The sequence below is a fragment of the Macaca nemestrina genome, chromosome 2 (genome assembly GCF_043159975.1).
Source record: "Macaca nemestrina isolate mMacNem1 chromosome 2, mMacNem.hap1, whole genome shotgun sequence".
Taxonomy (NCBI): domain Eukaryota; kingdom Metazoa; phylum Chordata; class Mammalia; order Primates; family Cercopithecidae; genus Macaca; species Macaca nemestrina.
Window position 1 is genome coordinate 92014140 of NC_092126.1, and position 16398 is coordinate 92030537.

General features: G+C 37.3%; 1 protein-coding gene across 1 annotated transcript in view; it reads left to right on the forward strand.

Moving 5' to 3' along the window:
- Positions 1-286: 286 nt before the first annotated feature.
- LOC105489973 (phosphatidylinositol-4,5-bisphosphate 3-kinase catalytic subunit alpha) overlaps positions 287-16398 on the forward strand; it is an 87964-nt gene continuing 71852 nt past the window's right edge. Inside the window, exon 1 of the mRNA XM_011755149.3 lies at positions 287-412. The gene's annotated coding sequence lies outside the window, so the exon portion shown is untranslated. The remainder of the gene's footprint in view (positions 413-16398) is intronic.

The following is a 16398-nucleotide window of genomic DNA, read 5'->3' on the forward strand; positions in this document are numbered from 1 at the left end:
GTTCGTTGTTTGTTTACACGATGTGAGCGGAAAAAGAGACCAATAAAGTTTATTCTGGAAACAAAAGGAAAAAAAAACAGGGGCGACGGAGAAAGGAGTCGGGGGCGGGGGCGGGGGCGTGTGGCGGGGGCTAGCCAGGAGAGGGAGCGAGAAGGAGAAAGCGGCAGTTCCGGTGCCGGCGCTGCGGCCGCTGAGGTCTCGGGCTGCTGCTGCCGCGGCCGCTGGGAGTGGGGCTGGGGCCGCCGGCGAGGCAGGGCTCGGGCCCGGCCGGGCAGCTCCGGAGCGGCGGGGGAGAGGGGCCGGGAGGCGGGGGCCGTGCCGCCCGCTCTCCTCTCCCTCGGCGCCGCCGCCGCCGCCCGCGGGGCTGGGACCCGATGCGGTTAGAGCCGCGGAGCCTGGAAGAGCCCCGAGCGTGAGTAGAGCGCGGACTGGCCGGGAGCGGGTGCGGTGGGAATGGGGACGGGGTGGGTGCCGGAGACTCCCGGGCGCGCCCGCCGTGTTGGGCGGGGGCTACGGGCTGGTCGTCTCCCAGCGTCGGCCCGCGGCGGAGTTCGCCTGCGATCGCCGCTCCCTCTCCCTCGCCTGCCTCTGGCCTCTCCCAGCTGCAGAGGCGAGGGCTCGCCGCTCCCTCTCCTTTCTCTCTGGCTGCCGCCTCACTCTTCCTTTCCTTCTACTCCCAGTTTTGGGGACGGGGCGGCTGGAGGTTGAGGAAGTGCGCCCAGGGCCGCCGCCCCGGCCGCGGTGGCTCCGTCTCCCGCGCCCTGCACGCCCACCCAGCCGGCGGGTGGAGGGGCTGCCGCGAGCACCGCGGCGCAAGGCACCCGGGCGCGGAACCGCGAGCTTTTCCGGAGGGGCTGTCACGCCCGAGGACTCCGGCCCCGCCAGCCTGGCGGCCCTGCGTTTGCCTCTTACTGGGTTTAAATCGCCCGGCAGGGGTATGGAAGGAACACCGCTCCCCCCACTCCCCAGCTCCCCCTCCCACCCTTCCTTTCGAGGTTGTTTTTTCCTTTTAGCTGAGACAAACGCTTAGACCTTTCATTCATAGACCTGAGACAGTGACTCATGTGACTTGTGTCTTTACTAAGTGTATTATGTGATGCCTGTTCCATAGCTCCTAAGTGGCTCGGAAAGGTAGGGTAGGGCCCAGAATTGGGCTATGTAAACACCAGATGTTCAGCTGGCGTGTTTTTGACCTCGACTTGAGGGGTTTATTTTAGGATGCTAAACGAATAGTGATGGTGGCCAACCATGTTACCAGACGTGGGAATCGAAAGCTATTTTTTTAATGTCAATAATTGAGGCTATTTACATAGTTAAATAAAGGGTAAAGGGAGCGCAACAAGAGGGGCTTTCTAGAAAACAGTCTGCATATTCTTTAATGAATTAGAGTTGTGATTTCATCTTGGTGAAGCTTCCTCATGCCAGCACTGCGCCTTTGTGCACATGCAGGACCTGGTTTTTCGGAGCGATGTTTTGAATCGTAGTTTGTGTGGCCGGGAAGAACCCCTTAGAATACTTGGGCAGGTAAATTCCAGGTTATCTCAGGGGATCATGTCTACTGCGACTTTTGAACCACTGAGGGCAGTATTGGTCATATGTTATCCTGCTTAGAAATTGAATTTTTCTGAGTATTTGCTTACATTGCACCGTACAAAATTTATGTGCTGGATTGCGTGTTTTAGGACGACTTCTGGAAAATACTCAAAATACCGTGTTGCTAAGTTAGTTTGGATAAATCGAAACACTTTGCTCTCAAAGCAACTACAGTCTTAACAATTTAATGTGTCTGTGTATTCAGGTTTTAAGTTTTTTTTTTTTTTTTTTCTTTTAACTAAAGCACTGAAGCTCGATTGACAGCATAGATCTCTGTCTAAATATCACATGTTCTGGAAAATTTTAATTATCAGATTAACTGTTCTGCAGTGTCATCAGCCAAAATTATCTGAGGAGACTGTGTGTGTGTGTGTGTGTGTGTGTGTGTGTGTGTGTGTGTGTGTGTGTTGGTGTTTTGCTTAAGTTTTTTCATCTCACATTTTAGGACAAAATAAAACTTCATAACTTTTTTCAAAAGTTTCTTGTGCTTTTTCAAAATAGAGTACGTTGCTATTAAATTCGTAAAAAAGGTGATAAAAAGTGATAGCATATCGTGATAGCATCATGGGGGAAATAACAAGAAAGTAAAGGAATATTAATATTGTATGATTGTGCATGTAAAGTTTTAAAGACATTCCTGTCAGTTTTAAATAATTAAAAATGAAACACCTATAAATGTAAAAGAGTGTTTTTATTTAAGGTTAAAACTTTTAACTAAATTGGTTATAGCATTAAGGAGATGTCACTAAATACAAATATTGTACTTAAACTGAAAAATGGCTTCATGAAAGTGTAAATTGTCATGGGCCTTGATATATTTAAAAGGGAGACTGTGAAAGTGCAGTGGCTTTACTTGCTCTGTGCATGGAACAGCCTTTCTGATAGCAGAGCTTCCTTCCTGTCAGAATAAAGTCCTCTCCATCCCAAATCTGTATCCCCTTAAAAAATAAAACAAAAAAAAACCCTAAACTTATAAATAATATATAACATAAAGTAGATTGTAATAACTTTTTCTCTAAACCAGTTTACTTTGTGTGCCACTTCTTCTAAGTGCCCTTTACTAAATAAAGATTTTTAAACAGTTACGATTACCATTTAAAGGACACTTGCTCTGTTGATCTGTTTATTTGAAGAGAGGTAATTTAATCCCATTTGATCTCTTGAGCAGGTACAATAGCATTAAAAGGATCAGTTCTCTATTTTATTATTTTATATCTTGAATTCCAAGACAGAGGTGATTCTTTAAATGAAGTGTGTTTCTTAAGCATTATAAAATATTTCGTCTGCAGTGAAAATATTTACAGTCTTAAAAATTATTCAGCTTTAGAAGTATATGTCTTAGAATGTCATGGTTTACATTTTATTAGCACAGTTATCAAATAGTTTTTCTTAAGTATTACTTACCTTGAGCTATATTAACAGTGCCATAGACAGAGTGGTATTACTATCCCTAAGAAATGGTATTCTAATCTGAAGTCAGTTGGCAGGTGACAGACTCATTGACAAAACCAACATTTGCCGACTCCTTTCACTGTATCATGCTGCGTCTAATCTCCAGACTGTTTTTTAATAGAACTGAAGAAATTAGGGCCCAAGGAGGCTTAATTACTGAAGATCTCCATTTCCCATATTTGCAGTAATATCTTATTTAATTTCCTTTACATCATAAACAGTGGTTTTCAATCCTGGCTACACATTGGAATAATCTAGGGAGCTTTTTAAAAGTACTCTGGTCTCATCCCCAGAGATCGTGATTCAATTGGCCTGAGATGGATCCCAGTTATCTGTGTTTTTGTTTGTTTTGAAGTTCACCAGGAAATGCTAATAGAAAAGAATGTAAAACCCTGGCTGTCAAGGACCTGTATGATTTGGTCCTTGCTTCTTTCTCTAGGTTTATTTCTCCTCCCTACTCCTGCAGCTCCCTTGGTTTTTTCACACTCTCCTGTGCAAATACAGTTTGTACTTCCTGAGACATTTGAACACTCCATTCTCCTTCCTTGACTGGTTGACTCCTACTGATCTTTCACATCACCTCCTTTGAAAAGTCTAGTCTGGGTTAGGTGTCCCTGCTTCCTGTTCCTATAGCATCTTGTACTCCCACTGTCATAGCATTAACCTCACTGCATTGTAATTGCCTATTTCTTTGTCCATATCCTCTATTAGGCTGTAAATTCCATGAGGATAGGGACTCCTGTCTTATATACTGTACAGTTGTATTTTTATTGCCAAGCATAGTAGCCTGTAAATTATAGCACTTGACTGAACAAATAAATATAGTAGAGACAGAATTCTTTAAAACATATAGTGATTCATAAGCACCAGTTTTTATTCTTGCCAATTTCATTTAATATTTTTGGTCACTAAAAATGTACAACCCTGAAATTGCCACACATACGAATTTCATTTGGGGACAGTTGAAATGTTATAAAATATATAGAGTGGCATTCCACCTCAGACAGATACACACACACAAAAAATGAAGATTATTATCATGTATGGTACTGCACTGGAAATAAGGAGACTTGAATTCTTCCCGTTTCACCACAGACATTTGGACACATCTCAATCTCTTTGGGTGTCATGTATAATATAGAGGGATTGTACTAGATGCTCTACGTGGTTCTCACTGATCTAGCCTTAAAATTCTGTATCAACAGTATTGGCTTTGGAATCTGAGGCACCATGGTTCAAAACTTAGTTCTTCAACTTACTGGCAGGATTACTTTGGACAGATTTTCTTACCTGTAATGGGGGTAATTGCTATTCAGTAGAGTTGTTGAATTAAATGAGATAATGTAGATCCAAGAGAGTTCTTGACCTGGATCAGGTGGTTAATAAATGTTCATTTCCTTTCTCCTTAGGAGGTGTTAGATCTCATGAGTGGACTTATCTGAGATAACAGAAGGACACAGTTTACGTAATAAATCCTATTTTCCACTCTGCTGACTGTTAGCACTGCAGGTGTGATTAGGGACCAAAAAACGCTGTGACATTTGGTTTCAGTCTCTCAGAACCCCATTCCACTGTCAAACACTCAGGTGTTAGTCAGCCTGCTTGGGAAATAATTATGCCTGGAAGTTTCAGCCAAGAGGGGATAGCAAGTGCCAAGCTATTCATATATATATATATATGATAATATGGGGGAGGGTAGAGTCTAAACTGATGAATTTACACTATGTCCAAAGATAAGTAACATCAGACGTCATCATTCTAAAAAATGGGAACAAATTAAAATTAAGGATGATTTATAAAAGAAAATCCAAAGATTTTGGTGAAATCTCTGTTCACCAAACCTTAAATCAGGAATCATTATGTAGTAATTATCAGGTGATGCAAGAAATATAGGAAAATTTGGTCTTCTGGTCAGGACTAATTCCAGAAGATAGGCACAAATAATGTTTTCAATGTCAGATTAGCAGTTACAGATATTAGCAGACTGAAGTTGTTGATACTTTACTTGGGAACCATATTTTAAAATTTAATATAGCGTTATATATATATCACCTTTATTTATTTGGTAATATTGAAAGTAAACTTACGCAGAATGTCATATAGGTTGGACATCCCTAATCTGAAAATCTGAAATTTTATATGCTCCAAAATCTGAAACTTCTTGAGTGCCAACATGTGACCATTAGTGGAAAATTCTACACCTGACACCTTTGCTTTCTGGTGGTCCAAGGTACACAAACTTTGTTTCATGCATACAGTTATTTAAAATATTGTATTAAATTACCTTCAGCCTGTGTGTATAAGGTGTATGTGAAACATAAATGAATTTTGTGTTTAGACGTGGGTCCCCAATAGATCTCATTATGTATATGCAAATATTCCAAAATCTGAAATCTGAAACATTTCTGGTCTCCAGAGTTTCAGATAAGGGATACTCATCCTGTAACATTTGCTCTGCAGAAGTTTCTTGTTACCAGTCTTATTTTTGTATGAATCAAATTTGCTCGCCTGAATTTTCCTTTAAGTTTATGTGTAAGTGAATTTTATAAGTAACTTATTTGGAATAAATACTGTAATAAAAATTAAAAACTGTGGATAGGGGAAACTGACTCGTTAGGATATAAAAGAGAAATATGAGGCAAGATATAGTTAAAGTCTGAGGATTCAGCTTCAAGGCTAGAGATTTCCATCATTCAAAAAGATTACTCAGCTATTGGATATACTACTAATATTTTATCACTATATACCTTATTCACATTTAATTCTTTATTATATGAATCAGTTGATTCTGGTTAAGGACTTTTTAGGTGTTCTTTCTTTCCCTCTCTACCTATGTAGTTCAGGGAGTTTTAAGTTAAAATACTCCTATAAAAAGTTTGTAAGTTTGTAATAAAAGTGGTGGCTTAGAGCTATCTTTTTCTTCAAATAGTTCTTAAAGTGAAGCTGTTTCTAATATGTATTAGAGAGCTCTGGTTTAGATGCCTAAAACAGGGGTCCCCAGCCCCCTGGCCAGCAGACCCAGTACCTGTCCCTGGCCTGTTAGGGACCAGGCTGCACAGCTGGAGGTGAGCAATGGGACCAGCATTGCCGCCTGAGCTCTGCCTCCTGTCGGAGCAGCAGCGGCATTAGATTCTCTAGGAGTACGAACCCTATTGTGAACTGCACATGCAAGGGATCTAGGTTGCCCGCTCCTAATGAGAATCTAATGCCTGATGATCTGAGATGGAACAGTTTCATTCCCAAACCATCGCCCCCACACTTCCCCAGTCCCTGGAAAAATTACCTTCTACGAAACTGTTCCCTGGTGCCCAAGAAGTTGAGGACCACTGGCCTAAGGGACTAAATTCCCCTTCAGACTGCTACTTTGTATATGTATATAGTGGGGGGCAGATTGTAACACATTTTTATGTCTCTTTCTGTATTGATACAATAGGAATTGTAATGTGTTGCTTGCTAAGTAACATAATTAATGAGATAATTTAAATAATCACAAGTTGCATAAAACTAGGAAAAAATGTATACATACTAATTATTATTTAAAATTTATATTTAACAGAAGCATAATGTTTCATATTTGGCCTGACAATTCTGATGTATCACTTTGGTAGTTAGCTTGATAATTTAAATTTTACTCATTTATAAGAGGTTGTGTTTTAGCAACTTTCGTATATTATTGTGATTGTTACCAGGGGGTCTGTATAATGGCCAGCATTGCCATTTGAAATAAATGAGGGATTTTTAAAATCTGTAAGAATTCTTACAGACTATGCCTGTCAGGTACACTTCAGATTTTAAGTATTTGTGTAGTAGAAGCCAAGGAAGTCAGTGTTGTGATGTGAAAAAAAAAACTGCATAGGGATAGAATCATTTTGCTCTAATCATAACTCTCCTAACTCACCAGGAGTTAGCAAGGCTCAATGAACAAATATGTCTTATAAGTACAACAAAAATATAAGGCACTATTTTGAAGAGGATTTTAGGCATATGTTTTTGAACAGGCAGAGACCATGTTGTGTTCATTGTTGTATCCTTAGCACATAGTGTAGTGCCCCAATGTAGGTGATCAGTAAACACTGATCTTTGTGAAACAGAATCATATTTAGAAATAAAAGTACTTTCTTATGTTTCTATCAGGAGCCATATGCTTTATCTGAAAAGCAGATAAATTGCTGTGTGCCAGTCTTAGCTGATCATTTATTGAGCACAGATTTGGCCCTTTGTATTTGTGGGTTTTGCCTCTGTGGGCTCCACTTACCACAGATTGAAAATATTAGGAAAAAAAGGATAGTTATTTCTGTACTAAACATATACAGATTTTTTTGGTCATTATTTCCAAACAAAACAGTACAACAACTATTTATATAACATTTACATTGTATTAGGTATTATAAGTAATCTAGAGATGATTTAAAATACACAGGAGTAGGTTATATGCAACAACTACCCTGTTTTATATAAGGGACTTGAACATCTATGGATTTTGGTATCCACGGGAGTCCTAGACCCAATCTCCAATTTCCCATAGATACCAAGGGAAAACTGTATATAAGAAACACTTTTCTATAAGTTATTAATTAGTTGCCTATTTCTATTGATATGTGGAGACATTTCGGCAAAGATTGTTAGGTTACAGAGAGGCTGTGTGCTGTGGTGAAAAAAAAATTCGATCACGAATCAGAAAACACGGTTTCTCCATTCATCTATTAACTAGCTGTTTGGCCTAAGATCTTGGCCTTTCAGAGCCTATTTCTTCACCTGCAAGATTTCTAAGGTTCTTTACAACTCCCAAATGCTGAGATTCCTAGTATGTTAAAGTCTATTTTTTATTTCAGGGAAGAGTAAGTAAATCACTCCCTAGAGGGAAGACAGTCTATCTCAGTTTGTTGTGTTTTCAGAAGCTAAGATCATTTTGTCTGCCTGTTTATAAATTTGCACATATTTTAAAGGCCCTTGTGTGAAATTCTGTGGCAGAGAAAAGCTGCCATTGGAAAAGAATGGAGTGGAAGGATTTTTCCCCCCTTTCTTGAAACCATTAGTGACTTTGGAGAATAAATTTCTACAGGTGTGGTCATTTTGGTTACTGGCACTGGGAGCAATTAAATGACTGCCAGACATTGAGAGTAGGTCATCTACTGCACACCAGTTGCTAGGGTTATAAAGGCCAGCAGACTTGTCACAGCACCCTTAATAGCCACTGGCCAGCATCCTTACTTGTTAAAGACTTCTAGGAAAGTATGTTCCATAATTTCCCTTGGTAACTCATCCCTCTAGATGGTTTTCAGAAAGTGCGTTCTAATCTTAGAAACATAAATCTGTAGGCATGGTAAGCCTCTTTTTTCTAGGTCTGTCCTCAGTTGTCTAGACAAGTATGTGGAAAGATGACAGAAATCATTGTTTGTGATCAGAAAGCAGTGATGTTTATGCTGTTGACTTATTGTTTCTGTTAATATTCAAATTACCTTCAACTTTTGAATATTTTTTAACCAGCACACTGCTCAGGTAATGAGATATTATTTAGAGTTATTTTGAGGATGTACTCATTTTTCAACAAGCTAAGCATATTTCTGCGGCTTGCTTTTTTTTTGAGAGTTCTTGCTTTTCCAAGTTCTTTTTCATGATGGACTTATGGCAGGTCTAGACCTGAAAGTATTATTGTATTTCAAAACTACTGACTGCCTTTAGCCCCACAGTGACTGAACTGTATTTTTCTCTTAGGAGGTTAACGTCTTTGGCAAGCTAAACATCCTTGGAATTTTTTGCTAAGTCAGCCGCTATTTTGTGAATATAGATTTATGGAGTATATTATCAAATTCAAAGCAGCATTAATGGGAAAATTTGTGGAAAAAATATTGAAATTAGACACTACTTATAAACTCCAATCTGAAATGAAACCATACATGACAGCAGGGAAAGGAAATAATTACATTTTGGAACCCTAACTTTTATACGTATAAATATCAATGCATAGTAATGTCATTTTAAAGTTATGTGCCTTATGAAGCTTTTCTTAAAATCTAATGGCTACTATTATTTGCAGCTGAGACCATGATAGGCAGCATCTTATGGTATTTATGAAAGTGAAATTTGTATTCTTTTTTCTAAGTATATACCAATTGTAAAAGTTGAACATGACTTTTTCAAAGCAGTTTCTATACTTGTCTTGATAATAACAGTAGTAGTAAAGCTCAAAACAGTTTAAAATATTAGTAATTTTACAGTGTAGAGACTTGTTTTTTTTTCTTCACCAGAAATGACCAGCTTTCAGATTTCTTAGTGATATTATGAGACTCCAGATTTCTTCAAAATTATTTTGAGTAAATCTACCAGTGTATAACTGCTAAAGCACAGCTAAATGTATCTTGCTATGGTCTTGTTTGTTTGTTTGGTATAAATATCAGACATATATGTTCGTTTACTCTAAAACTAATTTTTTACCAATCAAAATTGAGGTACGTAATCTAACAATGGGACAGGATATTTGCAGTCAGGATAGTCTTAGAAAATCCACAAAATATGGTCGGTGTAGTAGACTTCTTTAATTTTCCTTGCCTTTTCCTAAATATGTCTCATAATGGTTAAGAGCATGTTCTCTGGAGGCAGACTATTGAGATTACTAGTTTTGTAACTTTGGGCAAGTTATTTATCCCGTTAAATATTCTTCGGGTAATACATATTTCTTCATTTGTAAATGAGGGGTAATAACTACCTACATCACAATATTGTAATGAGGATAAATAAATAATACTTGAAAGCATTTAGTAAAGTGTCTCGTACATAGTAAGCACTCATTAAGTATCTGTGAACTCCTTGAGAGTAAGAACCATGTTATATTTTTCCATTTATTTGGGGGCTTTAACATGAAGTGAATTGAATCTGTCCCTTCCAAGAATTTGCTAGTGGATCCAATTTCTGGATAGTGGACAGTTAAGTTTGTCTTCAAACAAGTGTAGAGTAGTTTTCAGTTCTTTACAATACTGCTTGCTTTTTGTTTGTTAAAACTTAACAAAATTTCATTCTAGCTCTAGGAATCTGAATGCTATTTCATACCTAATCCTAAGGGAAGTTAGCAGATGGATATTTAGTTTAATAGGATGAGGAATTAATGGACAGAAGGAATTAAGTAAATGAATGTACATTTTTCACATCTAGTCTGTGCTTCCCGTGGATTGATTTTCCCTGTCCATTCCTGGAATCTTCGAATTCCCAGCACTTACCTTAATAGCACCCTACCATTGAAGCAGTATTTGTTTTGTGCTGCTGGATATTTCCTTTCCCTGTCTTGTCTTTTTTTCTCATCTTTTTTTCATACACTAAAGACAAGAGTTGTGTCATATTGTCACATAGTCCTTATATTACAAAGCTTTTAAAGAAATCTCGCATCCTGTTTTCAAGCTGCTTGTATCTTGTTTGTCCATCCTACTTGCTATGAAGTCTTTATTGAATATAATATTTAACTCTTTTGTGTATCATTGTGTTTGTTACCTAGGACATTCAATGGACATGTGTAAACTTTACAAGTCATTTACGTAAAAATAAGGAAAGCAACCATGTGTTTTAATTATTTCCGTAAGTTCAATCTCTAAGTCTTTGCCTTTAATTACCAAATAGCTATGTGATGCCACTGATACAAGTTTCTGTGGTATTGTCTACCTGGTTTTAGTACTGTTATTACTACTTTATGTAAATGAGACTATTCGCTCATATTTAAGTTTATGGAAAATGTGTATACGTTTATGTTTTCTTCTTGCTTTTTAGCAGTTTTGGCTAGACTGCTCTTGATGGTCATGCAAGGTAACTTATTTTTCTAAAGTTGATGATTTCATGGTCTGTATTTCTCATATACCAGGATAATAGTAAAATCTACACACTTTAAAAACTACATATGTTGTTGTTAATATATATGGAGGTTTCTTTAGAAATTATCTGCGATTTTTATTGTAATTGTTTTCATTGTTGTGTGCTTTGAAGAATGATTTTTATTAAGCATGCTTCCAAACTTTTTTGTACATGTAAAACTACATGTAATTTTGTCTGTTTTAGGGGGTGATATGTACAATGAAAAAATAACATGACATTGGATTGCCCTGGTGCTGACCAAGAGTTTGTTTCCATAGTATGGGATTATGGCTGATTTAGGCATTGAAGTTAAAAATTTATTACTTATTATTAAATGACATCATAAAGAGTTATAGTTGAAACCCATGGAATTAGTTTTCTTGATTTTTCTATATGTACATACAAATGTATATATTTTGAATTCCCACAAACCCCAACTTTAATATAAATCTGAGGAGGGGGAACATTATGGACTTCGTATATGCTGCCTCCCTTATTCCTCACAATAACACCTTGATACACATGTAATCACTTCATTTCCAAGATTGGGAAAATGAAGTCTCACATCTAATTAGTACAGTGGAATCTCATTTATTTTACGTGAAATCAACTGTACCTACTCAGTCAAACATAAAAACGTGACAAAAATAATACAGTCATGTGTAGCTTTACAGTGGCAATATGTTGTGAGAAATGCATCATTAGATAATTTCATCATTGTGCAAATACCACAGAGTGTGCTGACACAAACGTAGATGGTATAACTTACTAAACACCTAGGCTGTCTGGTACAGCCTACTACTCCTGGGCTACAAACCGGTACAGCTTATTACTATACAGAATACCATAGGCAAATGTAACACAATGGTATTTTTATATATAAACATATCTAAACATAGACAAGGTACAGTAAAATATGGTGTGAAAGATTTAAAAAATGGTATGCATGTATAAAGCACTTACCGTAAGTGAAGCTTGCAGAACTAGAAGTTACTCTGGGTGAGTTGGTGAGAGAGTGGTGAGTGAATGTGAAGGCCCAGGACATTACTACACACTACTGTAAACTTGATGAACACTGCACCCTTAGGCTACACTAGATTTTTTAAAAAGTAAAGTAATTGCGCTACAATGTTACTACAGCTATGACGTCACTAAATGATGAGAGGTTTTTCAGCTCCATTAATCTTACGAGATCACTGTTGTATATGTAGTCCATAGTTGACCAAAACATTGTTATGCAGCATGTAACTAATGTAAATATTACAAATCACATCTCACTACTGAGCTTTTGCTTCAAAGTAGATAGGTGCTTAAAGATAAGAATTTGCCGTCCCTTCAGTTGGTCTCAGTGCCTAGGTCTAGGTATGTACATTTTGCTGTGTTGAGTGTGATTCTGTTATTCAGACATGTAATGTTCGTACAACATGGCCTCCAATATCCAGCCTGTAGTGCCCAGCCAAAGAAACAGCAGTTTGATCCTGTGCTGGAAGAGAAACTGCTGTTTGGGCTTGCTGAGCAATTGTATAGGTCTCCAGTGTGGCCTGCAGATGTGGCAACAAAAGACTGTCATGTAGTCTCTTTGATATACACACGTGTGCACCCCACATGTAAGCCTACACCCTTTTAAATTCTACACATATTTTATATATTGCATATATAGTTTTATTGTTCTAGATTGCTGTATGTGCATTATATCTTTGTGCAAAACACAATTTTGTACAATGTGGTATACAAAAACCACATACATTGTACTTTATGGATGACTTGAGATTTTTCAAGAAAAATGTCAATTCTGTACAATCTCAGACTATGTTTATTTGCACATGCTCCTTTCTAGAGCATGGCACCCCAGAAATATCTCTTTCAGTTACTAGCTGTTTAGTACCAACTTCTCAGGCTCACAAACCAGTGGTTTGTTGAATGTTACATAGTTAGTAGGCAAATTACTATTCTGGTTCTGATCTAGAATTATAAGCAAATGTCCCATTTCATTGCATCAGACCTTCTCTTCTTCCCCGGTGTAAGAGAGATCAAGTCTTCTTGGCCCAGTAGCAATGTCTTCTGTCCAGCTAACAAGAATGGCACAGGAGGCTCAGGGTACACTTCTCATTACAAGGCCTGGAGGGAAGTGCTGCTTCTCCACACAGAGCAGGTAGGACAAAAATTGAGTGTTTGCACAAAGCGAGTGATTATTCCATAAGGAGGTGAAAGTAACACATAGATTTGTCACCTTACTTACATTTTCTGTCTTCTTCTCTCTAGGCAAAGGGGGTAACAGAAACCTGCTCAGTATTTTTATAAAGTAAATTCTGCCTAGTATCGTTGAATTTCCTTTAGCACATCCATAGACATACAACAGAACAGATAGGAGAAAGAAACATAAATAACAGGAAGTGCTGGGCCATGCCACGCCTGTAATCCCAGCACTTTGGGAGGCTGAGGTGGGTGGATCACTTGAGATCAGGAGTTCGAGACCACCCTGGCCAACATGGCAAAACCCCGTCTCTACTAAAAATACAAAAAATTAGCTGGGCATGGTGGCGTGTACCTGTAATCCCAGCTGTCAGGAGGCTTAGGCAGGAGGATTGCTTGAACCCAGGAATTGGAGGTTGCAGTGAGCTGAGATCATGCCACTGCACTCCAGCCTGGGTGACAGAATGAGACTGTCTCAAAAAGTAATAATAATAAAGAAATAACAGAAATTCCAGTGGTCACAGGACCAGATGTTGTGAGATTGTTGTAATTCCAAATATTCAATTTCCATATTGTTCTAATATGACTTAAGTAATTCATCTGGGGAATGAAACAGATTTTTCAAAAGCGCCTTCAGAATTTGGACTGAGAAAATATCACTATATGTGTATTTATATTTTTTTAAAAAGTAGCTGAGTGATTAAACATTATTTCCTGTTTATTCAGTATACCCTATAATTGACAATGTGGTAGACCCTGGGTATATAATGGTAAACAACACAAACATACCTTGTGATTGTACGGTCAAGGTTTTCCTTGAAAAATCTCTTTAATTACTCTTAAAGTACAATGTATATAGTTTTTATATATCAACCTTTACAGAAATATACATTTTATCTCTGTATGAAATATACAGAAATCTAAAACATAAAGTTATATATGCAATATATATAATACATGTATTTAAAACAGTGTGAATTTGTGTATACGTACACACGTATCAAAGAGAATACACATGCACGAATGATAGTTTCTTGTGGCCATATTAAGCCATCTTTGCATTTTAAGGATAATTTCTACTTGTAGATAAACACATTATCTAAACACATGTTGTAGAGTCACACTCTGCCGCACCCATCTAATTTGTCGTATTTTTGGTAGAGGTGGGGTTTCGCATGTTGCCAAGGCTGGTCTTGAACTCCTGGGCTCAAGCAGTCCGCCTACCGCAGCCTCCCAAAGTGTTGGGATTACATGCCTAAGTTAGACATAATATCATACCCAGCCTGGTATGATAGTATTTCATTCCTAGGAAAACCAAGAGCAACTGAGAAATTATTAGAATGAATAAGAATTATGGAGTAAACAGATGTAAGGCAAATATTTAAAAATCAATAGTTCTTATGATAGCAGTAATTGTTTAGAAAACAGAAAACCATTTAGAACAGTAACAGAAAATATAAAATTATAAATGAGCCAATGTGAAGAAATCTAAAACTCTACTGGGATGTTGGAGGGTACAGGGAAAGGAATATCATGTTCCTGAACGGGAAGTCCAACAATTACAGATATCCATTTTTCTCATTAAATTACAGGTTTAGCCTAATTCTCTTCTTTAAAAAAAAAATATGTGTTTGAGAAATTAGCAGGGTAATTTTAAATTTTGTCTGAGAAACTATAAACAGATAAAAGTGAGGTATCTTTTGAGTGGAAAATGAAGGACAGAGGGCTAACCCTGTGGCTTATTAGCTATCAAAATATACAGTACAATTAGAGTAAATGAAAGAGTTGAAAACTGGCATACGCATTGATAGTAAAGTTGGTAAAAGGAAATAGAGATCCCAGAAACACTCTAAATATGATAAAGAAGTCATCAGAAATTAGGAGAAAAAGGAAGACTTAATATTAATATTTTTGAGAGTATTAAATGCTTAGGAAAATAGACATTTGAATCTTTATTTCATCTTACATACCAAAATAAAGTCTAGGTAAGTTGAAGAGTAAATTGAAAAAGAGTATTCTTATGCCTAGTGTCATTTTAAAAAGATATTTATGTGAATGGAGAAATACCTTCCAAAGCTTCAAGAATTATAAGTACTCAAAAGGAGAAAGATCATTCGTTTGACCCTCAAATAAAATATTGGGGCATGGCAAAGTGCCCCACTAGTCCAAGCTACTCAGGAGACTGAGGCAGGAAGACTGCTTGAGCCCAGGAGTTCAAATTCAGCCTGCTAGCAAGACTCCCTATCTTAAAAAAAAAAAACATAAAAAAACTCTCTCACCTCCTTTCCCCGCAACCCCCATACAAGTGAACAAATTAAAAGATGTACGTACCAGAATTAGAGTTCTGCAAAAACTCAATAGATGTCTGTCTTTAAATTTTTACTACAAGTACTTTCAAAAGCACCATGACCTATATGGATGAATGAGCAAAGAATTTGAGAAGTTGGGCTCATTTACTAAAGAGGAAATGCAGATACAAGCATAAGGGAAATGTTTTTCCCTGACAGGTAATTGAAGAAGTGAAATTTTAAGATGTAGTGATTGATTTTTTTTTTTTTTTAACTTTTTGAGTTAGCAAAAGTATTTTTCTAATGATGTTTTTGCTGGTGAGGGTGCCATCAAATGTGCTTGTCCGTTTATTTCCACTGGCAGTCTAAATTGGTTTAACCCTTTTGGAAAGCATGTGAACAATTTGCATGCCTTTAAAGTCAACATACCATTTAACCCAATAATTCTCTTTGCAGCATTAGATATAATTACAACAGCTTATGTATTTAACAAGTAAACTTTTATATCTCCCATGGAAATAGCTTGTCATAGAAAATGTTTATGAAGAGTTTACAATAATTTGCAGAAATGTTTTTGTAGTGAAAAAAGATACAATATTATATATACTATGTGAGTACAAGTATACAAAACTATAGAAAACAAATAAACCAAAAATATCCAGACAAAAAAGCTGTAAGAGAATACATAAAATGTGGTAATATGGTGTCTGAGGTACATTTTCTTTTGATTTCATCATCTGTGCACCACTGTGTTTCCAGTACTTACAGAGCACAGTCCCAGGCCCATAATAGACATTTCAGTCAGTGCTTAAGTGAATAAATTTCTATAATAAACATGGGTTACATTTACATTGAAAGAAATATGAATACCATTCCCATCCAAGTTAAGAAAATGAAAAGTGTGGGAAGCACTCTAGAAAGGAAACTGATTAATACCTTACAATTAGATTTTGTTTTAAGAATGTTTTCACATCTCTATTTTATGCAGTCCTTTTCTGTTCTAATTTAATAACATCATTACTTACCTAAGTTAGAA